Source organism: Bos mutus, chromosome 14 (assembly GCF_027580195.1).
Source record: "Bos mutus isolate GX-2022 chromosome 14, NWIPB_WYAK_1.1, whole genome shotgun sequence".
Classification (NCBI taxonomy): Eukaryota; Metazoa; Chordata; class Mammalia; order Artiodactyla; family Bovidae; genus Bos; species Bos mutus.
The window spans coordinates 5,526,074-5,550,188 of NC_091630.1; the positions used below are offsets into that span (position 1 = coordinate 5,526,074).

Here is a 24,115-nt window from a genome sequence, read left to right on the forward strand (position 1 = left end):
TAATAAAAATATCCCTCTATTCCACCTATCCCCTTCCTCCCCACACAGTTCTTCCTAAAAGTAAGCACTTCTCAGTTACTTATTATTTTTCTAAAAAAAAATTGCACTGTGTGTATGTATATTGATACAAACTCAACCCACCCTACTCCCACATTTCAATTCATACAGATGACATCAGTTTTCCTCCATTAATATTTGTTAGAAATATCCTCATCCACGTCATGCATTTTTAATAACTATGTGGAAGTCCATGTTTGGTAGACATTATAACTCAGTTTATCAGGCATTATTATGAGTTTGAGTAAACTCTGGGAGTTGGTGATGGACAGGGAGGCCTGGCGTGCTGGTGTCCATGGGGTCGCAGAGAGTCGGACATGACTGAGCGACTGAACTGAACTGATTAACAAATAATTTTTTTTTTCTATTACAAAAAGTTTGCAACTAGCTCTAACTCATTATAGTGTAGGTCTTGAATTTATTTCTAAGCTAAATTTCTAGCAGTGCAAGGAGTGAGTCAAAGGAATGTCCCTTTGTTTATTTTAGAAAATTTGCTAAGTTGAACGCAACGGAAGTAGCACCAATCTGTACCCCCAAAACAGTGCATGAGAAAGCCTGTGCCCTTACACCATTACCAACATCAGATATTATCTTTTTAATTTTTACCCTAACAATAGGTTAAAAACTATCTCTTTGCTTTAATTTATATTTCTTTATGGGCTTCCCTGGTAGCTCAGCTGGTGAAAAAAATCTGCCTATAATGCAGGAGACCCTGGTTCAATTCCTGGGTCAGGAAGATCCCGTGGAGAAGGGATAGGCTACCCACTCCAGTATTCTTGGGTTTCCCTGGTAGCTCAGGCGCTAAAGACTCCACCTGCAATGTGGGAGACCTGGGTTCAATCCCTGGGTTGGGAAGATCAACTGGAGAGGGGAATGAAGGGAACAGCTACCCGCTCCAGTATTCTTGCCTGGAGAATTCTTTGGACAGAGGAGCCTGGCAGGTTACAGTCCATGGGGTGGCAAAGAGTCGGACACTACTGACTTTCACTTTCCATATTTCTTTATTAGCAAAAAGGAATATCTTTTCACACTTGCTAGTCATGTATATTTGCTACCTGACCAAATTCTTTGTGTATTTTTCCTATTAGAGTATGCAGCATTTTTCCTTGATATACAAGGACTCTATAAATTAAGAAAGTTAGCCCTTCGTCCATTTGATATAACTTAACTTTTATTTTAATTTTTTTGCTGTAGGTATATTGACATTTTTTATGTAGTTATCATCAGTCTTTTTATTGTACAATCTTTTGATTATTGTGTCCTGCTTAGAAAAGCCTTCACTCCAGAGCATCAGTGAATTCACCTGTCTTTTCTTCCATTCCTTTTGTTGCTGTTTACATTTAAAATTTTGATTCATGTAAAATGTATTTTGGTGTAAAGAATGAGAGTAGGGATCCAGCTCAAATTGTGTCTCCCAAATAACGATCCAGTAAGTACTTAGAAGGAATGATCGTAGTTCAAGGCAGGAAGCAATCACTGATGAGCCTGAGACGTGTTGTTAGCGCCTGTGTTCCCTGTTTGTGCAATCTAGCCTCCTAACAGCGCTGTAGTCTGGGATTTTGTTTATGGACAAGGTATAGATGCTGACGTTTTGAAAGAATCCACCGATAAACAACTAGTTTGAATGAAGATCAGATATGAACCTGGGTCTGACTCAGTCCAAAGCCCAAGCATTTTCTTTGAGAAAGATTCTGGAAAGGTTTCCCAGAAGGGCCGACATTGTTGGCAAGGCTGGAAATGGAGTAGAAGTTGGAGATTCCGGAGAAGGCTGGGTTTGAAGCATGCCGATGGGAAGGACGCTGAGTGAGTAATAACCGGTCAGTTTTGGCTGGAGCAGGCTGTGCAGAAAGAGGAGCGGGATGGGGAAGGGAGGCTACGGAAGAAAATTCCAGTCAGATTATGGAGTCTTCAGAGACAAGTCTTACTCAGTTCTGGTCATCACCGTTTTAAGGAAGAGGAAATGAAAACTTAAGAGCAAGAACTTGCCCAAACCACTAAAAAGTGATTTGAAATAAATGTTAGCAGTAGGCTGTGCAGAATTATTTTGCTCAGACTTAGGTGAGTGCAGAAAAGCTGACCTGTGGTGAAGACAGAGGGCAAGTCCAATTTTAATTAAATCTAAAAGCTGCCAGGTTTTGTACTTTTTAGGTTGAGAGACGATCTCACATGATGGAAATTTTCCCCAATATGTTAAGAAATACTCTAAGAATGATGCTGAGGCATTTGGTCAGTGGTTTCTCTTATGTGATGATTCCATGATTGATTGTTTTCTGACTATAGAATCTTAAACCTGGAAGGAACCTTAGATTAATTCAGCAAGACTTCTTATTTCACAACAAACTATCATATTTTATATCATATTGATCTAGTTAAATATCATATCATATTGATCTAGTTTAAAATATACTGTTTCTAAAAATAAATACTTAAAATTTAAAATATTTCTAGTCATTAGTGATATTTAAAAACTGTGTATAAGTATGTATAGATAGTCACAGATACCTGGGTAGAATGTTAATGCAAAAATGGACACGGAAGCCTCGTTTTGGTAGTATTCGCATTGTTAGTAATGGGCGTGTTTTAATTCATCTTCTTCCTCTCTGTCTCTTGACGGTAAACTCTTTGAACTAGTTCTTTTAAGTATCTCTATCTGGACTCATTAGCAAATAATGAACACTGAATATTTGTTGAATCAATATATAATCCTGTATATATTATATATACATCCTACACCTGCATATAGAAACATACTTTCAGACAATTCAGGATTTTATGTCTTATATTTAATTCATGTATGGTACTTGAGGATTGGTTATTTATTGAACGGTATGTCAGGGCTAAAAACCAGATGTCATTCCTATAGATGTGTTTTATGTGGCCAGGGTAGTCTTTACAGTAATATTAAAAAAATATGTTTCATTAAGGCTTGCATTCCCCAATTAGCCACGGTCTCCAACGCTCCCTTCTGTCTTATGATCTGCATGTATTTAACTTACTTATCAGACCCCAGATGTGTAGGTTTCTTATCAGGCATCAGACCTAGATGTTTTACCTGCATCTTTGCACCAGAACCATGCAAAGAAGTGTTTATATCTCCAGTTTTCAAATTAGAGAAACGGAGGCTCAATGAATCAATGTGTATTTCAAAGTGAGAGCATTATTAAGAGATTTGGAAAGCATTTGGTGTGGGTCCATCATTCTAGAAAGCTGATGGTCTTGCACTCACTCCACAGTTTGTCAAAAGGCAAGTAAATCAGAAGTATCTGTGGGCCTTTAGAACAGAAGTATATTCCTGATCCCTATCCCAGGAGATTCTGACCTAATTGACCTGGGAGTGGGGCCCACCTGTATTTTGGAAAGCACCCGGGTTATTCAGATGGGCACCCCTAACTGAAAATGTCCCATTATGGTGCCCTAACGTTATGACTTGGAAGTCACTTTCACAATTATTCCGTGAGTCTTTAGCCACAGTTAATTACAATGAAAAGTGTTATCCCCTTGTTGGAGACCAAAGGAATCACACCAAAGCCTAGGTCTTCTGAATCTCAGTCCATGGTTTGTCCCACCATTCATGTGACATGCCAGCATCCAGCAGTGCCTGGAGTTCAGTTCAGTCGCTCAGTCGTGTCTGACTCTTTGCGACCCCATGAACTGCAGCCCACCAGTCCTCCCTGTCCATCACCAACTCCCAGAGTCCACCCAAACCCATGTCCACTGAGTCTATGATGCCATCCAACCATCTCATCCTCTGTTGTCCCCTTCTCCTCCTGCCCTCAATCTTTCTCAGCATTAGGGTCTTTTCCAATGAGTCAGCTCTTCGCATCAGGTGGCCAAAATATTGGAGTTTCAGCTTCAGTATCAGCCCTTCCAATGAACACCCAGGACTGATTTCTTTTAGTGCCTGGAGATACATTACCAAAACAAAGGTGTATGTGTGTAGGACAGGTGTCCAGTAGTTCTGAATCTGTTTTTCTTACTTCTCTTTTAAAACATATTGCAAAGTCAAGTGTCTATCTAGCACCTTGAACTGCCATCAGGTAGGCTTACTTCCCGCCCTATGAGGAAATTCCCAGGGTATCATTATGAAAATGATTAAGCCAACCCTAATAGAAATGGTCTATATTTAAAGTGGTATGATAGATACAGTATGAATGTACAAGAACTGTACATTCGTGTGATATAATTACCGTATATGTGAAACTTGCTTTGAAAATCTGGATGGATATTTTTAAGTGCCTAATCGCAGGAAGATCTGGAGGTTTTGTGTACTATAATTATACACAGTGCTGTGAAACAAAGGAGTGAATCCTATAGCATTTTAATGAAGAGACTGTATAATATAGGCTTGGATTCTTTTGTTTTTCTTCCCTCCTACTCAGCCCTTTCCAGCAGCATTTCAACTTCTATCTTTTGAGATTAGCTCTCTGATTAAAATATTTTAATATTCAAAATACTAATTTAACTTTTTAAGCTTTAAGTTTTATTAATCTTTAAAAATAAATTTTCTCAATGTAGGATAACCAAGGAAATATACTCTTCAATACTTCACAGTAACATCAACCAAGAATCATAGGCTAAGATCCACACAGTGAAGAAAGCTTTAGAGATTCATTTAGAAAAGCTAGTCAAAAGTTCTTGAGTATCTCAGTGACACTTTATAACCCTCTACAGGTTTTGCATTGTGTTGTACAGCTTGGTTTGCCCTAAAAAGTTTCTCTGAATCAGGTCTTCTGGTGCTGAAATGAGGAAGTGAAAGTTGCTCAGTCGTGTCTGACTCTTTGTGACCCCATGAACCATACAGTCCATGGAATACTCCAGGCAAGAATACTGGAGTAGGTAGCCTATCCCTTCTCCAGTGGATCTTCCAGATCCAGGAATGGAACTGGGGTCTCCTGCATTGCAGGAAGATTCTTTACCAGACTCCTCCACAAACTGGATCACAAACTTGGTCACCCCATCACTTGTTAGGCAAAACATAAATAGCATACCTCTGAGTCAGTGAGAACTCACATTCCAGTGGAGCAGGTAGATGCATCCGCAAAGGGTGAAAAGCTGACAGAATTACGCAACAGCTGCAATGGACGTGAACATTCAGCTGGAGGGAGCTGGAGGGTGAGATGACTAATCCTGATGTTGAAAGAGTTTGCAGAGAAGGTAGAATTTGAACCAGGATTTCAAGTGGGCATCAGATTGAAAGAATACACTGTGTAAGTGAGACACGAGAAGATTGTCTACCTGGGGGTGATGGGTCATCTCAGGCGTGGCTGGAGCCCAGGCAAGAGCAGGCGTGTGACTGGGGAATGAGATGAGAGGCAGGCCTGACGCAAGGCTTCACCTGTCTCCATCAGCAACAGCCAGTTGAGGGAAGCTTTTCAGGAAGGGTGCTACCGCTCCCTGCTTCAAACACCCACGTCCTTTTTGTTAGTAAGTAATAGAGACCCTAAGATGTGACATTGTGTATGTGTGTGTTAGTTGCTTAGTCATATCCGTCTCTTTGCAACCCCATAGACTGCAGCCCACCAGGCACCACCACCACCCCACCACCCCCATTCCATGGGATTCTCCAGGCAAGAACACTGGACTGGGTTTCCATTTCCCTCTCCAAAAGGAACTGTAGAAAGAAAGAAAGTGAAGTCGCTCAGTCATGTCTGATTCTTTGCGACCCCATGGATTGTAGCCTACCAGGCTCCTCCGTCCATGGGATTTTCCAGGCAAGAGTTGCCATTTCCTTCTGCAATGTGACATTGGGTTTTCCAAATAGTGTTTCAAAGATGCTGCTTTTTCTTGTTTGTTTTTACTTTTCAGCTCTAATTGTCTTGAAAAGTGAGGGGGAATGATCTGCTACATATTTTAGGAAGATGATTCTGCTGGTATTGTGAAAGATGCATTGAAGAAATGAGACATGAAGCAGAGAAACTATAGAGGAAGCTATTTTAAACGTTTACACTTAAAATATTGATAGGAAGGAGACAGTGGTTAGATGCAGTTGCTAGGCAGACCTGACAGAATTTAGCATCTTGACTTATGATGCAATGAGTGAGAGAAAGCAATCAATGATTCCTGGAATCCTAAGCTAAGGGAGCAAAGCATTTGCAAATAAGATAAAGAGTTTTGTTTTATTTCTAATCAAAAAGAATAAGAAGCCTATTTAAGTTACATTAAATTAATAAATTATCCTTAGTCGCACCATGATTTGATATATTTTTATACTCATACATTTTAAAAGAATTAAGATCACTCTGTAAAATACTTTAATCTTTGATATCTATTATCAGGATTTTTTCATGTTAAAAGTTTTTTCTAGTATTTTTAAATGACTGTATAGGCTTCTGTCTGGTCATGAACATTCTAGATGTGTTTTGTTTCTTCCTGACTTCCAAGTCTGCAAAGTATTTAATTTGTTAAATTCTGAGCTCAAGAATCAAATTCCCAATACAAAATATCAGGTTGAATAACATCCAGTTGACAACACTGTGTATTTGTGATTTTGATTCTTTGGCCAGAAAAGATCTTCTGAAACCTTACAAATTGCACCATCTTAAAGGTTTTATATCCAGAGATTCTATGCGAATGTTCAATGGGAAGCAAAAATGTCCGTAGTCCAGCTGCTGATGAGACCTTCTTTGTGTAAAATTCGCCAGGCTCTGGAATTGAAAACACTGGTGCTCTTCTACAAAAGCAATACTTGGTCTTTCTGTAACTGAACGATACTGAATCAGCATAAGTGAGTGAATAAGTCACTCCATGGTGTCCAACTCTTTGAGAATCCTCCAGGCCAGAATCCTGGAGTGGGTAGCCTTTCCCTCCTCCAGGGGATCTTCCCAACCCAGGGACTGAACCCGGGTCTCCCGCATTGCAGGCGGATTCTTTACCAGCTGTGTCACAACAGAAGCCTAATTAATCCGCATGACCTTTATTAAGTGATGCTGTGAGCGAAGGCCTATGCTAGGTTCTAAGACTGGAGATGAACTGAATACAGACTTTCTGCTCTAAGCCAGTGGAAGAGTCACTTAAGGCGCAGATTCCAAGACCATGCCTCTAAAAATCAGGTTTTAGTAAATCCTGGACTGCAGTTTAGGAATCTATACTTTCAGTAGGCCCTACAGGGATCCTGATGTACATGAGAAATTCTTACAGCCAGTAGGCAGGCTCTGAGTGTACAGTACACCAGCTGTGGGGCCCTGAAAAAGTTCCTTAGTCAATCAAAGCCTTTTCCTCATCTAGAATAATAATTACATACAATAGAGTTGCAAGTTTACCTGAAAACACATATACAATATAGAGTCATAAGTGTTAATTGAAAGTTCTGTGTTGCATGAGGCCCAGTGAAATGAAAATACATGGCCCTTGGTAAAGAACAGTAATTTCAAGAGACCAACAGCAGAGAATTAAACCAAGCATGGTGATGGTTTAGTAGCTAAGTTGTGCCCAGCTCTTGCGACCCCATGGACTGTAGCCTGCTAGGCTCCTCTGTCCATGGGATTCTCCAGGCAAGAATACTGGAGTGGGTTGCTGTGGCCTCCTCCAGGGGATCTCCCCAACCCAAGGATGGAACCCGTGCCTCTTGCGTCTCCTGCATTAACAGGTGGATTCTTTACCATTAGCACCATCAGGGAAGCTTACTGAAAAATATACACGAATATAATATGTAAATAAATCCACACACACAGTATATCTACATACATTTGCTCAATACAGCTAATTTTTCTCATTAGGATCTTATCATCTGTGAAAGTGAGAAAAGATTGCATAAAGGAGGTAATGCTGAGACTGAGGTTGGAAGGAGGGGACCCTGTTTGTACGCGGCCAGGAGGGAAAAATCTAGCGGAGAGAGCAGAAACATAGGCTTAACCAGTACTGCTGCTGGATTGCCTATGCCACTTAACTGATAAAAGCAAAAGTAGCGTCTGAAGATTAAGGACGCTAAGGTCATGGGCGTAAAAGACCTTAGGATGCTACAACAGTTCTCCCCAGAGTGAGAAATCAAGGTAGATGCATCGTTTTCTTTGTTTTATCCACATTCTGGCTAGGCGGCAGTCAACCACCAGGGGGCGCGATTGATCCCCGTAACCCTTTCTCCACATCTCTGCTCCTTTCGCAGCAATTGTTTGGTAAGATTTGAGACTGTCCCATAACCCTGGTACTAATTCATATAACCACTGCCCTAGTTGTATTTTATCTTGTTTGTTTTATTTTTAAAATTTAAAATGAAGCACCTTTTTTTTTAATAGTTTTTATTAAAAAATGTATTTAGTGCTTTCTGCAGACCAACAGTTTTACACTTTGTCGATGTTTAGTTGCTAAGTCACATCTGACTCTGAAAGCCCGTGGACTAGCCTGCCAGGCTCCTGTCCACGCGATTTTCCGGCAAGAAGACTGGAGCGTGTTGGCCATTTCCTTCTCCAGGGCATCTTCCCCACCCAAGAGTCGAACCCAAGTTTCCTGCATTGGCAGGCGGATTCTTTACCACTGAACCCCTGGGAAGCCCTACAGTCACTATTCATGCATGAAATTTAATTCTCACCACAATCCTATGAGGTGGCTTTTCAGAAACACAGAACAGGTTTCATAAGTTAAGTCTTTACTTCAGTACCTATTTCCCAAGCCCAGAAGGAAGCACTCATAAATTTTATGTATGCCTTTTCAAATTTTTTTCAACATGAAAAAAGTTTATATGTATGCATATATTTATATCTAAACCAACATGTAAAATATACATAGCTGGTTTTAATTTTTTTAGAACAGTTAAATTATATGATGTATTGTTTACAGTTTGTCTTTTTTTTTAGTGTAATCTATTGATATTAAGAATTTTCTACAGAAGTGCATAATGTTGTTGTTTAGGGGCTAAGTCATATCTGACTCTTTTGTGACCCCACGGACTGTAACCCACCAGGCTCTCTGTCCGTGGGACTTACCAGTCAAGAATACTTTAGTGGGTTGCCATTTCCTTCTCCAGGGGATCTTCTTGACCCAGAGATCGAGCCCGTGTCTCCTGCTTTGCAGGCAGATTCCTTACCCCTGAGCCACCTGGAAAGCCATGAGTGCACATGGATCTACCTTATTTTAAAGCATATGTTGTGTACTGTTCCCTCGTTTGTCCATATAGTTTATCTCTTTGCTATTTCGAGTAATACTACAATGGAAATCATTGTACCTCTTATGTTTGCTGTCTCTTGCCGGCATTTCTTTATGAGGGATTTCCAGAAGTGAAATTGCTTTGTCCATAATTGTGCAGGTTCTAGATTTTGACAGTTATCAGCAGAAATGTTTTATTCCTTTCCCTATCTTCTCAGCTGTTTCTTTTTCTTCTTTCCTCATTGAAAGAAATAAGATTCTCCAAAACCTGTTGTGACTGGTGTTTTGAATATAATAAACATGAAATTCACCAGTCACTATTCTTGACCAGATGGAGAACACCCTATAATATACACTCACAGCATGTTTAACTGTCTAATGGACAAGAAGAGTCATCACCCCATTGGAGTATTCCTATCAACTTCTGTAATATTTACATACACTGCTATGGAAGAGGCAGCATTGAAGCCATCTTGCTAATGTTATTCTTCTCAATAGAAAAGTATAGAAAGAGCAAGGAATAAGCAGCTATGATCCCTAGAAAAAGTACCAGGTATCTCCTTCATCCTTTTTACCCGGGGACTGTCAGAGTTAGGGTTACAGGAAGAAATGTACTCATCAATTGAAAAACATCATCACTGTGCTATTGTCCTGGGCAAGTATGGTTCAGGCCTCTTGGAGGCCACAAAAAATGAACAGTTTCTAAGGGTATTGTAAGGAATAAAAACAAGTAGGAATTATCTGTAAATAATTACATTTGAAATGAACATGTGAAATCACTTACCCAAGATTACACAGTTGAATAGTGACAGAATTAATGCTGAATCCAGGTCTCAGCTCCTTAGATATATAATTAATATTTGTGAATGAATGAGCTAACTCCTCCCCATGTTCGCCATGGCTACTGCCAATGTATACTGAAAATTAATTTTGCACCAAGATAAATATAAATACAGAGCTTCAGAGACAGAAGAAAGATATCACTTCTAGCTAGAGATATTTTAAAAGCTTAAAATAAATATTTGAATATTGGCCTTAAAAGATGGGAAGGATTTCAGCATTTAGCAACTGGTGGGGGACGGATGCTTTTTCCATCTAAAGAGGAGTAGGAGCAAAGACACTGATATAGAAAAGGACAAATGAGTTTGAAGAATTTTTAATCCACACAAATGGGTTAGGCCAAGACTGGCGAGAATCTTAAGTACTAGGGAAGAGTGCTAGAGATTCCAGAGCTCCCGCGGGTTTGAGAAATGCATAGTGACCAGCGTCCTTGTTTGAAATGTGCTGTTCCAGCAATGCTGACTTCAGAATAGTTTTTCAATATTTTATTTTCCTAGAAGAAAAAAAAAAATGCACGTGACAGCAAAATGAATTGCTTTTAAAAATGGCTTTAATTTTCACTTCCTCTATTTAAAAAGTAGGAAACTTCAGGGGAGTAAGAAATGTGACCCCAAATGTCCAGTTTCAAGAAGGAACAGAATATTCATGGGGAGATTCCAAATCTCAGCCGCCTGTTCAGCAAATCAGACTAAACGCAGGGCTGCCCCACCTGAATATATAGGATTAGCATTGGACTGAGTACATCTGGGGTAACACAGAAATGTTATCAGTGCAGTCAAGAAAAGCTTTCATTTGAAAATTGACACATTGGACAATACTTCCTACGTGGCCCTATCATCTGCTTTTGTGCTCAGTTGCTTCAGTCGTGTCCGACTCTTTGTGACCCCATGGACTGTAGTCCACCAGGCTCCTGACCACAGGATTGTCCAGGCAAGAATAGTGGAGTGGGTCACCATGCCCTCCTCCAGGGGATCCAACTCGCATCTCTTACGTCTCCTCCACTGGCAGGCAGATTCTTCCGCCTGAGAAGCCCAGCCCCATTGTCTGTGTGACAGCAAAGAACTGGCGGGCTTGTTAAGGCGGATCAGCTGTTGCTGAGGAATGAAATAAGTGCAGCAATCAATGCAAAGAAATAGAGAAAAACAACAGAATGGGAAAGACTAGAGATCTCTTCAAGAAAATTAGAGATACCAAGGGAACATTTCATGCAAAGATGGGCTTGATAAAGGACAGAAATGGTATGGACCTAATAGAAGTAGAAGATATCAAGAAGAGGTGGCAAGAATACACCGAAGAACTGTACAAAAAAGATCTTCATGACCCAGATAATCACAATGGTGTGATCACTGACCTAGAGCCAGACATCCTGGAATGTGAAGTCAAGTGGGCCTTAGAAAGCATCACTACGAACAAAGCTAGTGGAGGTGATGGCATTCTGGTTGAGCTATTTCAAATCCTGAAAGATGATGCTGTGAAAGTGCTGCACTCAATATGCCAGCAAATTTGGAAAACTCAGCAGTGGCCACAGGACTGGAAAAGGTCAGTTTTCATTCCAATCCCAAGGAAAGGCAATGCCAAAAATGCTCAAACTACCACACAATTGCACTCATCTCACACGCTAGTAAAGTCATGCTCAAAATTCTCCAGGCCAGGCTTCAGCAATATGTGAACTGTGAACTTCCTGATGTTCAAGCTGCTTTTAGAAAAGGCAGAGGAACCAGACATCAAATTGCCAACATCTGCTAGATCATGGAAAAAGCAAGAGAGTTCCAGAAAAACATCTATTTCTGCTTTATTGACTATGCCAAAGCCTTTGACTGTGTGGATCACAATAAACTGTGGAAAATTCTGAAAGAGATGGGAATACCAGACCACCTGACCTGCCTCTTGAGAAATCTGTATGCAGGTCAGGAAGCAACAGTTAGAACTGGGCATGGAACAACAGACTGGTTCCAAATAGGAAAGGGAGTATGTCAACACTGTATATTGTCACCCTGCTTATTTAACTTCTATGCAGAGTACATCATGAGAAACGCTGGGCTGGAAGAAACACAAGCTGGAATCAAGATTGCTGGGAGAAATATCAATAACCTCAGATATGCAGATGACACCACCCTTATGGCAGAAAGTGAAGAGGAACTCAAAAGCCTCTTGATGAAAGTGAAAGTGGAGAGTGAAAAAGTTGGCTTAAAGCTCAACATTCAGAAAACGAAGATCATGGAATCCGGATCTTCATGGGAAATAGATGGGGAAGCAGTGGAAACAGTGTCAGACTTTTTTTTTTTGGGCTCCAAAATCACTGCAGATGGTGACTGCAGCCATGAAATTAAAAGACGCTTACTCCTTGGAAGGAAAGTTATGACCAACATAGATAGCATATTGAAAAGCAGAGACATTACTTTGCCAACAAAGGTTCGTCTAGTCAAGGCTATGGTTTTTCCTGTGGTCATGTATGGATGTGAGAGTTGGACTGTGAAGAAGGCTGAGTGCCGAAGAATTGATGCTTTTGAACTGTGGTGTTGGAGAAGACTCTTAAGAGTCCCTTGGACTGCAAGGAGATCCAACCAGTCCATTCTGAAGGAGATCAGCCCTGGGATTTCTTTGGAAGGAATGATGCTAAAGCTGAAACTCCAGTCCTTTGGCCACCTCATGCTAAGAGTTGACTCATTGGAAAAGACTCTGATGCTGGGAGGGATTGGGGGCAGGAGGAGAAGGGGACGACAGAGGATGAGATGGCTGGATGGCATCACTGACTCGATGGACGTGCGTCTCAGTGAATTCCGAAAATTGGTGATGGACAGGGAGGCCTGGCATGCTGCGATTCGTGGGGTTGCAAAGAGTCGGACGTGACTGAGCGAATGAACTGAACTGAAATGAATGTATTTCACACGTCCTCCCCCCACACCTTCCATGAATTGTGCATTTTATGTCCCTCTTCCTGTGTTTTCCGTATGTACAAGCATGACCCGGAAACATATCACACTCCTCCTCACCCAGAACAGAACGTTGACGCTGAGAGCACCATGTGACGTGTTGCAGATGAAAGGATGCTGACCCGGCCGCTTAGGCAGAAGGAACCAGTCTTGATATCAGGGTGTGCCTCCCGTGATGAAGCCAGACCTTAGTCACAGTGCTTTGAGATGATGAATCTATTGCCCATCTCCAAGTTCACCAAGTTATTTCCTATCCAGCCGCGCCTGGAGGGGGAGTTCAGTCTGAGTCATGAAGAGCTTCCATCTACACTAAGGGGTTCAGGCTTTTTTATACATAAAAGCAGCTATCATTTATGATGAGTTAACCAGCATGTTCTGAAATTAGTGATTACATTTCCAAAGAGAAAACATTAAACATTTTGAAGTTTAGATATCTTAACAGAGACTTCATATGAAACGATGACCACACAAGCATAATTCTAATAAGATGCAGAACAGGTTGGTGACAGATTTTGTAAAAGGTGTAAATCAGACCTGAGGGCCAATATCCCAACAGGTGTCGTGGTTTATGCCCTGTGGATGGTCTGTCTCCCAGATGACTGAGGCCTTCAGCCTCATATCTCCATGCCATACCAGGGGTTAATCCCTTGTCTTCTAAGAGCAATAGGTAAATTTTAAAAGGATTCTATTAACTAGAACTAAGTGTGAAAGTCGGAGAAGGCAATGGCACCCCACTCCAGTACTCTTGCCTGGAAAATCCCATGGACGGAGGAGCCTGGTGGGCTGCAGTCCATGGGGTTGCTAAGAGTCGGACACGACTGAGCGACTTCACTTTCACTTTTCACTTTCATGCATTGGAGAAGGCAATGGCAACCCACTCCAGTGTTCTTGCCTGGAGAATCCCAGGGATGGGGGAGCCTGGTGGCTGCCATCTATGGGGTCACACAGAGTCAGACATGACTGAAGCGACTCAGCAGCAGCAGCAGCAGCAGCAAGTGTGAAAGTATAGAGATATAGAAATCTCAGGCTTGATGAAAGAGTATAAACAGTGCAAAATTTTTACACTAAGTATTATATATACAGCTTCTAATTTTTCCCTCCTCTTCCTCCAAGGTCCAGTTTACAGAGAATTAGCTTCCTCTAAGGGTATGTGACTCTCCTTTACTGGAGGAGAGTTTTCATATGTATGACTAATCCTGGTGCCAGCAGTTCAAGTTGAATAAATATTTCCATTTGAGACTGAGGAAATGGAGCTCTTTTTAAAATGGTTTTTAAGTAACAGAACTGGGCTTAGAATTAGGCTTATCTGTTTCGAAGCTTGGCCTCCTTTTACTGTTATAATTGATTATTTACAAACTATTTTCATATGTGTGATTTGATTTAATTTGCACAGCAATCATGTGAAGACAATGATATTCTGCCCTTTCCCACCCCTTGATGCCAAGCTTCTTAAAAAAGGGTGGTCTCTACTCCTATCTTCTCACTTATTTTCTCAACCCACTTCAGTCTTAGTTCCGACCCCTCCATGCCCTCAAAACCACTCTAGTTGCTAAGTCTAATGGGTATATTTTCAGCTTTTTTGTTAGATCTTGGTTTCTAAAACCATTCCCCCGTAAAGGGAACCGACATTCCTTGCAGAAACAGCTATTCTAGGACTGGAGCGAGAAATATACAAGATGAACTTGAACTATCTTGTAAGACCAGAATATGAGGATGTGAAAAATGAAACAAAAGAACCCGAAGTGCTTTGGGGTGTGTTAAAGGAGCTCACAGGAACGGACTGCAGGAGCTCCAGGGGCCAAAGCTGGAGCAATCCGAGCAGCGAATTAAGGGAAGTTATACTGAATTATCATCCAAAATATAAAATAAATATTTTTTAAGACCATCCTGGTCTAAGTAAATGATTGGCTACCTTAATAAATGAGGGAGAATGCTGGGAGCGAGCTCCGCCCGTGGCAAAGGTCATGAGGAAGGAGGCTCGGCATATGCAAAGGCAGGATCGAGCCTCAGGAGTCCCCCTGGAAATTCTCGAGCATCTACCCCCAAAACCAGAGTCTGCCTACTTTCTGCTTTGTGCTCTCACCTACACCTCTGACTTTACGGGGGGCTGTCCCTCACTACCTCTCTCTGAAAAAAGAGTTAGCTTACAGCTCCAGTTAATAATTCCTGGGTGTGACAGTGTTTAACCTACAAACTCCTTTGGAAGTCCTCTAGCCTGCCTGAATAGGTTTTTCCAGCCACATGTGATTGTTCAGAGCCTCCCAACTGTGAGAGGCAGGAGATGTTCTAAACTGTCTAAACACAGATTCCTTTGAGTAGTTAAAAGATTGATTAGAAATTGTATTGGTGAAGGGTTTTTCACTTATTGGGCCAATGTTTTCTGCTAAGTCTCCATACTCCTTACCTACTGTGTCCTTGGCAGTGTATTGATTGATATAATGGGTGTATAGAAATGTAAGTAGTAGCCTCAATGTTTGTAACCTTGGACTCTTGAGTTAATTCTTTTTTTGATTGAGCCCACCTCACCTTTGCCCTGTAGGAATGCAGCTTTGTCCAATGCTTTTTGGAGGCTGGTGCCTGACTTTAGAATAATCACCTTTAGAGAAAAATAAGTTCCTTAAAATGTTAACAGGCCTCCTGGCCAGAAGATGATGTAAATCACCTGAACTTTTGCATATGATAAGTTTGAAAGCCTGGCTTCGATTAGAACCAGGAACTGCTGTCCTTGCATGACTCCACCCCTTCCCCCATTATCCTCTATGCATAATTAAGGTATAAAAACTACTTTGGAAAATAAAGTGCGGGCCTTGTTCACTGAAACTTGGTCTCCCCATGTCGCTCTCTCTCTCAAATTCTGGCTGAGTCTCCATCTGGAGCGCGGAACCCACCATGCTTGCTAATTATGCCTGGGCTTCTAAGATCCGACCGGGGAGGCCTCAGTGTCTCCTCTCCTTCGGGAGAACGGAAGGACGCCTGCGGCCTACGTAAGTGGTGCACACTTCTTGCCTTGAAGTTTTATTGGTCTCCCGAGTAAACCAAGCTACTCGGCCTCTTTTCTCCACTAGATTTTCCTACTGAGCTATCCTCATCTTATTACTCTTTATATCTTTGATAAAATATTTAAATAAATAGGTCGCTGACGCCGTCCCCGCTTCGAATACCCTGGATCAGCCGGGTATGGTCCCCGGCAGGAGAAAAGACAAGTCTCCCTTGCAGAATGATTTGTGTAGACGCTGCATCCTCAAGGCTGGTGCCATATTTCCCACCTCTTATGCTTGACTTCCAAAGAGGACAGTATGGAAAGAGGAGGCAGGGCCTTTTCGGTGGAGGGGTCTGGCAGACACCACCTCAGCCGGGTGCCCGTGCTGGCACAGGCGGTCGTGAACTATGCTGCCAGGAGGCTCCGTTGATAGAATGCGATGGAAGTGGCTCCTCCGGCTTCTGCTTTGCAGGTGGAGGTGCAGAACTCGTCTGCAGGGGTGACTGGGGGGTGTGGGGGCAGAGCCCTTCTCCAAGCTTCTGGATTTCAAGCTTCCAACTTTTCCCTCCTCACCCTTTAAGACTCCCCCGGCTCCACCGTCCATCACACCAGGGACTCAAGGCAAAGCAGCAGTGAGTCCCAAAGGAGAGGAGAAGAGAGGAAAGGGTGAAAAACTGTTCCAGGAAACAATGACTGAAAACCCTCAGAATTAGGCAAAAGACACAAACCTACTGATTCAAGAACTAAACAAACCCCAAATAAGAGGAACCCAATGAAACCCAAGCCAAGATACATCATAGTCAAACTTCCAAAAGACAAACACAAAAGTGCCTGAAAGCTGTGATACTCGTGGGGGAAAAGCGATGTGAACAATGGTAAGTTTCTCATTATAAACCATGGTGTTCAGAAGGAAGGGTTGTAACATTGTTTAATGCTAAAGGGAAAGAAATCTTAACCCAGAATTCTGTATACAGTGAAGGCATCTTTCAAGAATGAAGGGTGACTCAAAACAGCCTCAGAAGAATGAAAACTAAGAATTTGTGGCCCATAGACCTACCTTAAAGAATGGCTAAACAAAATTATTGAAACAGAAAGGAAATGATAAAAGAAGGAATCTGGAAACAACAGGAAAAGAACAATAAAATAGGAGGAAAACGTGAGTAAATACAACAGACTTCCTCCTCTTGATTTTCTATATTATAGTTGACAGTTGAAGCAAAAATTAATATTTTTCTGATGTGGTCTTTACTGTATATGGAGGAAATAGTTAAGACAGTTCTATTATAAGTAGGGAAGGTAAGGAGAAGTTTTAAGAGAGAAGATTTATGCAGTTTCTAAAGGAACTAAACATATGCTACCATACAACTCAAACTGCACTTCTAAGCATTATTCCAGATAAACTGAAATTTATTTCTACATAAACACTGACACACAAGTGTCCATATTTACATTATTTACAGGCAGCAGCTTGTATGTATTACATGTATCTCAAGGGAATTAAGCTGAAGTAAAATATCCAATCTCAAAATGTCACATGATATATCATTCTTGTTAAATATTATTCACAAAAATGGCAAAGCTATAGAGAGAACAAATTAGTACTTGCCAGAGGTTCAGAGATGGGCTTCCCAGGTAGCTCAGATGGTAAGGAATCCACCTGCAATGCAAGAGACTTGGGTTCAAACCCTGGGTTGGGAAGATCCCCTGGAGGAGGGCATGGCAACCCACTGCAGTCTTATTGACCTGGAGAATCCCCATGGACAGAGGAGCCTGGCGGGCTACAGTCCACGGGATCACAAGGAGTCATGACTGAGTGGCTAAACTTTACAGCGAGGAGATGGTTGACGGGAAAAGGGTGGACAATGAAGGGGTGGTGCGCTGGAGGTCTTCAGATGACGAGGGAGCTCTGTACCGTGATTGTGGTGGTGCCTGCACCAATCTACGCATGGGATAAAGTAACAGAACTACACACGTGCAGAGGATCGATGTCAATTGTCTAATGCTAACATTACAGCCATGAAGATGTAACCCCTGGTGGAACCTGGGTGAAGAGGACGTAGGACCTCTCTGTACGATTTTTGCAACTTCCTAGGGAATCTATAATTATTTCAAGATAAAAAGCTTTAAAAAGTATGGCAAAACCAATACAATATTGTAATTAACCTCCAATTAAAATAAATAAATTTCAATTAAAAATTTATCCCATATTGTTGTATCTACATGGTAGTAACAGTAATAATAACTCATAAAATCTCTTCTAACATCTGAAGCCTATGATCACAGGAAATGAAAAATTAGTGTTTAATTATACGTATAGAGAGTTACAGAGAGACATAAAAGACTTTCAACATAAAGACATAAACGCTATATTAGTGTAAAAATTTCATCAGCGAATTGAAGTAGATATAACATTTCCAGGAAAAAAAAGAACAACATAATTTCTTTCTGTTTATGTATTTGTAATTGAGTAGTGGTGGTGTCTTAGTGAGCTTGAGTTTCTATAACAAAATGGCACAGACTTGGTGACTTGAAAAATTGGACTTTAATTTCCTACAGTTGTGGAGGCACGGAAGTCCACAATTAAGGTGCCATCCAATCTGGTCCCCTGGTGAAGGCTCTCTTCGTCACTGTGTCCTCACACAGCAGGAGAGAGAGCAAGATGCCGGGTGGCTGTCCTTAGAAGAGCACTGATCCAATCATGCAGGCTGCACCGTCGGGACTTCACTTGAACCTAATTAACAGCCTCAGTGGCCCCAAGTCCACATACCATCACACTGGGGTTGGGGCTTCTACATGAATTTTTTGTTGTTTAGTCACCCAGTCGTGTCTGACTCTTTGCAGCCCTATGGACTGCAGCACACCTGGCCTCCCTGTCCCTCACCATCTCCCAGTTTGCCCAAGTTCATGCTTATTGCATCAGTGATGTAGTCCAGCCATCTCATCCTCTGATGCCCTCTTCTCCTTCTGCCCTCAATCTTTCCCAGCATCAAGGACTTTTCCAATGAGTAATCTGTTTGCATCAGATGACCAAACTTCCAGAGCTTCAGCTTCAGCTTCAGCATCAATCTTTCCAGTGAATATTCAGGGTTGACCTTCCTTGAGGTTGACTGGTTGGATCTCCTTGCAGTCCAAGGGACTCTCAGGAGTCTTCTCCAGCACCACAGTTCAAAGGCATCAGTTCTTTGGTGCTCTGCCTTCTTTAGCTGTAGTCCAGCTCTCACAACCATACCTGACCCCTGGGAAGACCATAGCCTTGACTATATGGACCTTTGCCGGCAGAGTGATGTCTCTGCTTTTCAACATACTGTCTAGGCTTGTCATTGCTTTTCTGCCAAGAAGCAGTCATCTTCTGATTTCACGGCTGCAGTCACTGTGCATAGTGATTTTGGAGCCCAAGGAGAGGAAATCAGTCACTACTTCCACCTTTCCCCCCTCTATTTGCCATGCCGAAATGGGGTCAGATGCCAGGATGTTAGTTTTTTTAATATTTAGTCTTAAGCCAGCTCTTCCACCCTCCTCCTTCACCCTCATCAAGAGGCTCTTTAGTTCCTCTTCACTTTCTGCCATTAGAGTGGTGTCATCTGCATATCTGAGATTGTTGATGTTTCCCCCGCCTATCTTGATTCCAGCTTGTGACTCATCCAGCCTGGCATTTCTCATGATGTGCTCAGTGTATAGGTTAAACAGGGTGACAGCAGACAGCCCTGCCATACTCCTTTCTCAGTCTTGAACCAATCGGTTGTTCCATACAGGGTTCTAACTGTTGCTTCTTGACCCGCATACAGGTATTCTCATCTTGCTGAGAGCTTTCCAAGTTGGTCATGATCCACACGGTCAAAGGCTTTAGTGTAGTCTATGATACAGAGATATATGTTTTTCTGAAATGCCCTTGCTTTTTCTGTGATCCAGCGAATGTTGGCAGTTTGATCTCTAGTTCCTCTTCCTTTTCTAAACCCAGCCTGAATATTTGGAAGTTCTTGGTTCAAATAATGCTGAAGCCTAGCATGCAAGATTTTAAGCATGACCTTACTAGCCTGGAAGATGAGTGCAATTGTCCGGTGGTCAGCACATTGGTTAGTACCACCCTTCTTGGGAATTGGGATAAGGATTGACCTTTTCCAGTCCGTGACCACTGCCGGGTCTTCCAGATTTGCTGACGTAATGAAAGCAAAACCTTGATGACATCATCCTTTAAGGATTTGAATAGTTCTGCTGGAATTTCATTCAACATGAATTTTAGGAGGACAAAAATCAGCCTATAGCAAGTGAGTATCTAGACACTTCACTGAATAATTTAATTTGACTGATTTAACAGTTTCATTTTAAATACTGACATCTGTGATATACCAGAAATATCTTTGCAGTATTTAAGCTTGCAATAAAAGTTTTTACGTATCAACGTAAAGTAAATGAGCTGGTGCATCGTTTTCAGCAATTGTTTCATGTGGTTCCATGGCAACACTCTTAAGACTTGCTGCCCTACCCCACCTGGGAGGTCACGCCCCTGGAAAATTATTGTGGTCAATTGCCCTGACCCCTTGCCTGACAGCCTTGAACCAATTGTCGCTGTTCCTGAACCAGTCCAGGCCTGACACCTTTCATGGCAGTTTCCCAACTCTGCAGCTGCTCTATCACATGTACCTTCTGATCAGGCACTTCCGTTGCTCTAAAGCCATCAATAAAATTCTACTTGTTTGAGAGCTTCTAGAAATTTATTGAAATCTCTTTTCCCCTCATTTCACTCTATTGATGAGTGTTTTCCTTTTCATATACCTTGAATATTAATGTGCTTCGGGCAGGGGGTCAAATGGTGCATGACGTGCTCAGACAAAATCCGACCAGAGAAGCCTAAAGGGTTTGTCAAATCCTCTGGCTTTGCCCTGTGCCCGGAGAACCCCAGGGATGGGGGAGCCTGGTGGGCTGCCGTCTATGGGGTCGCACAGAGTCGGACACGACTGAAGTGACTTAGCAGCGGCAGCAGCCGTGTTAGTAGATGTGTCTTCAGAAAGGACGTGACCACTTTCTTCTGAACCTCTCCTAACTATATTCTTAAAAGAGCTCTCTCTCTTTACCTATCTCGCGCCAGAGTGCTTAGGGAATGATGGTCATTTCTCAGCTGCTGCTAATGACACTTAAGCACTTAAAATTTTTATTCATAGAACAGATCCACTAACACCAAATTATGGCTCTCTCTAGTGTCTGACCATTTAGCAACTGTTATATTAGCCCAGAATTTGATAGTTATATCACAGGAAAGTTAATTTAGTTAGCTTCGAGATCCTTAAATAAGTTGGGGGGCAGAAGGAAAAAGAACAGCACTAAGTCCAAAAGGAAATATTAAACTATCTTCTGGGCGAAGCTGCTTTGTCTGAATCCAGCATGGAGCCGGGCTCTGGTGGGGGTCCCAGCCCTGCCCCTCTCCAGCAATGTGACCTTGGACAAGGCGTGGAACCCCCACAGCCTGATTGCTCTGTGTGGAGTGGCCCTTAAGCACTGACTGGTGGGGAGTCTTGAGTAGAACCATGTGTGTATTGGATGTAATGCCTGACACATGTTGACAACCTCAAGAAAGGTTGGCATTCTTAAAAATTAGTCTTTCTAAAACCTAAACTTTTTGAAATCGTGTCATTTACTCCCACAATTTTAGGTTCATTCATGTGCTTTCCTTGTGGCTCAGCTGGTAAAGAATCTGCCTGCAATGCAGGAGACCTGGGTTTGATCCTGGGTTGGGAAGATCCCCTGGAGAAGGGAAAGGCTACCCACTCCAGTATTCTGGCCTGGAGAATTCCATGGACTGCATAGTCCACGGGGTCGCCAAGAGTCGGACACGACTGAGCGACTTTTACTTCACTTCACTTCATGATTTTCACAGGTAGCCGATGTCAGAGTTATAGAAGAAAACATTTGGAAGGGGCTCAATGAGAAAGTTTGTCTAGACCATGAGTGGGAGAAACATTGACCCAACTGAGGGGACACGGGTCTCGGCTCTGTTACTACTTATAAGCACAAGTATTTGAAACATGAGGAGTTTGAACTAGGTGAGCACCCAGGTGACTTTAAACTCAAACATGACTCAAGTGACCCATTAGAGATTTCATTCCTAACCGCTGGAGGCATGGCCCTGAAGGTTATCAGGATCATAGTCTGGAGAGAACAAGCTGTCTTCCGGGCATATCATCCCCGTCCACCCCAAACCGCCACTCATTATGCAGCCGGTGCCTGTGCGCTGGAGGTGAGGAAGGAGACGCCTCTCCCCTGCCGTGGTCCAATCTTGAGTTCTCACTTCGTTTTCCGAACAAAACTATGAGAACTGCCATTATTATCCCATCTTAAAAACAAGGCCAACTTAAATGAGTTGAAATAAAGCAATTCAATCTCCGCATGCCTTTCTCTTTGCAATGTAGGACCTAGCCTTTCTGTTAACTTTAAAAAAAAGCACCCGATACACACATGTGCACACACACACACACGTGTGCACACGCCCACATGCACTGTACAGGCGTGGGCTTGAGTTTTGTTACCTGTGGGCTGACTTCTCACTGACTGTACGCCCCCGTCAGCGTCGGTCTAATAGTCCTCCACAAATCGGGAATGTTGGCAGCTCCCCTGCATCACAGGTGTGCCATGGGGAACAATTAAATATCTGGAGTCTGCTAAGATTATTAAGTGCTGGCAATTCCCCTCTCAGGTAATAGCTTCTGAGCCATAAAGGGACAGTTAAATAAGCACTTCCATTTTAATATCCTTTTCAGGAGATAAAAAGGATTCTCCAATTCTATACTGTCTAAATTTGGCACTGCTGTTTGGAGGGGTGAAGAAACTTCATAGTTACACAATTTCATGAAGGGATACGTGCCTCCTTCTAAAGTTCTTTAGGTAAAGTTTTTCTTGGGATAACTTTTAGAAGCTCAGGTGCCATGTAGGAGACTATTTTCCTGCTGGAAATGCATTCTTGTCCAGGAAGTCCGTGACCCAGGCAGCCAGACTCCAGCGACTGTGCTTCTGAGCGGACAGGTTTATTTTCATCCTGGGAAAGGTGGGTTTGGTTTTTTTCACATTTATCTATCCCGTTTTGGCTGTGTCTGGTCTTAGTCGAGGCCTGCGGGATCTTCTGTTGAGGTGCGTGGGCCTCTCTGGCTGTGGCGGGACCCGCTGCGCGTGGACTCTAGTTTCCAGCACACGGACTCTGGTTGAGGCACGGGAGCTTCGTTGCCCTGTCGCATGTGGGATCCGGGTTCTCTGACCAGGGATGAAGCTCGCGTCCTGTGCATTGCAAGGCAGATTCCTAACCACTGGACCACCGGGGGAAGTCCTGAAAGGTGTTCTGTTTTCAGGCTTAAACTGTGCAGCGGTTGAGTCCCATCGCTGTCAAACCCGAGACTGTGTCTCATCACTTAGCTGTCTCTTCCATCTCATCGCTTAGCTGTCCCTTCCGTCTCTTCCACCTCAGCCTCTCGCTGCCTCTTTCCCCTCCGCTCTTAATTACATTCTCTTCACTGCCATCTTTAGGAAAAAAACACCAAAACTGGAAGTCCAAAGTTTCTTCAGCCCCTAGGTCTCCATATAGTTACCTTCCGCTGCCCTGTAGTGTGAACTCTTTTAACAAACAGAACGAACAAAACCTCTTTACTTCCCACTCGTTTTAGACACACAGTGGCCAGGTTTCTGCCTTCTGCCCTTTCCCTTCCACAAGCAAATCCCCCTGAACGTGTGTTCACTCTGGCGTTAGAGGGCCTCTTAGTGGCTGCATCCTGAAAACACTTGGCTTTAGCGTCCCCCTTGATTTTCCCCGGTGGTTCAGAGGGTAAAGCGTCTGCCTACAATGTGGGAGACCTGGGTTCAATCCTTGGGTTGGGAAGATCTCCTGGAGAAGGAACTGGCAACCCACTCCAGTACTCTTGCTTGGAAAATCCCATGGACAGAGGAGCCTGAGGAGCTATAGTCCATGGGGTCGCAAACAGTCGGACACGACTGAGCAACTTCACCTCACCTTGATTTTCCTGTGGCCTTTGACTTCTTTCTGAAACGTCCTAGAACTCCCTCCTGTGGCTTTCTCCCTCCCGTCTGGTCATTCCTGCTAAGGTTCCATCCAGGGCTTTGAATGTTGGGGTTCCCCAGAGTTCTCAGGACGGAACTCTCGAGGTGCACTTGAAGGTGTGACCTCAAGCACTCCCAAACACCTGCTTCTACCTTTAAACCGCCCCCGCCTGCCCCATGCTGCACCCGG

General features: G+C 42.7%; 1 protein-coding gene across 1 annotated transcript in view; it reads left to right on the forward strand.

Annotated features, from left to right (window-relative positions):
• The window catches only part of ATP6V0D2 (ATPase H+ transporting V0 subunit d2), a 56,096-nt gene that overhangs the window by 14,869 nt on the left and 17,112 nt on the right, over positions 1-24,115 (forward strand). The window lies entirely within an intron of this gene.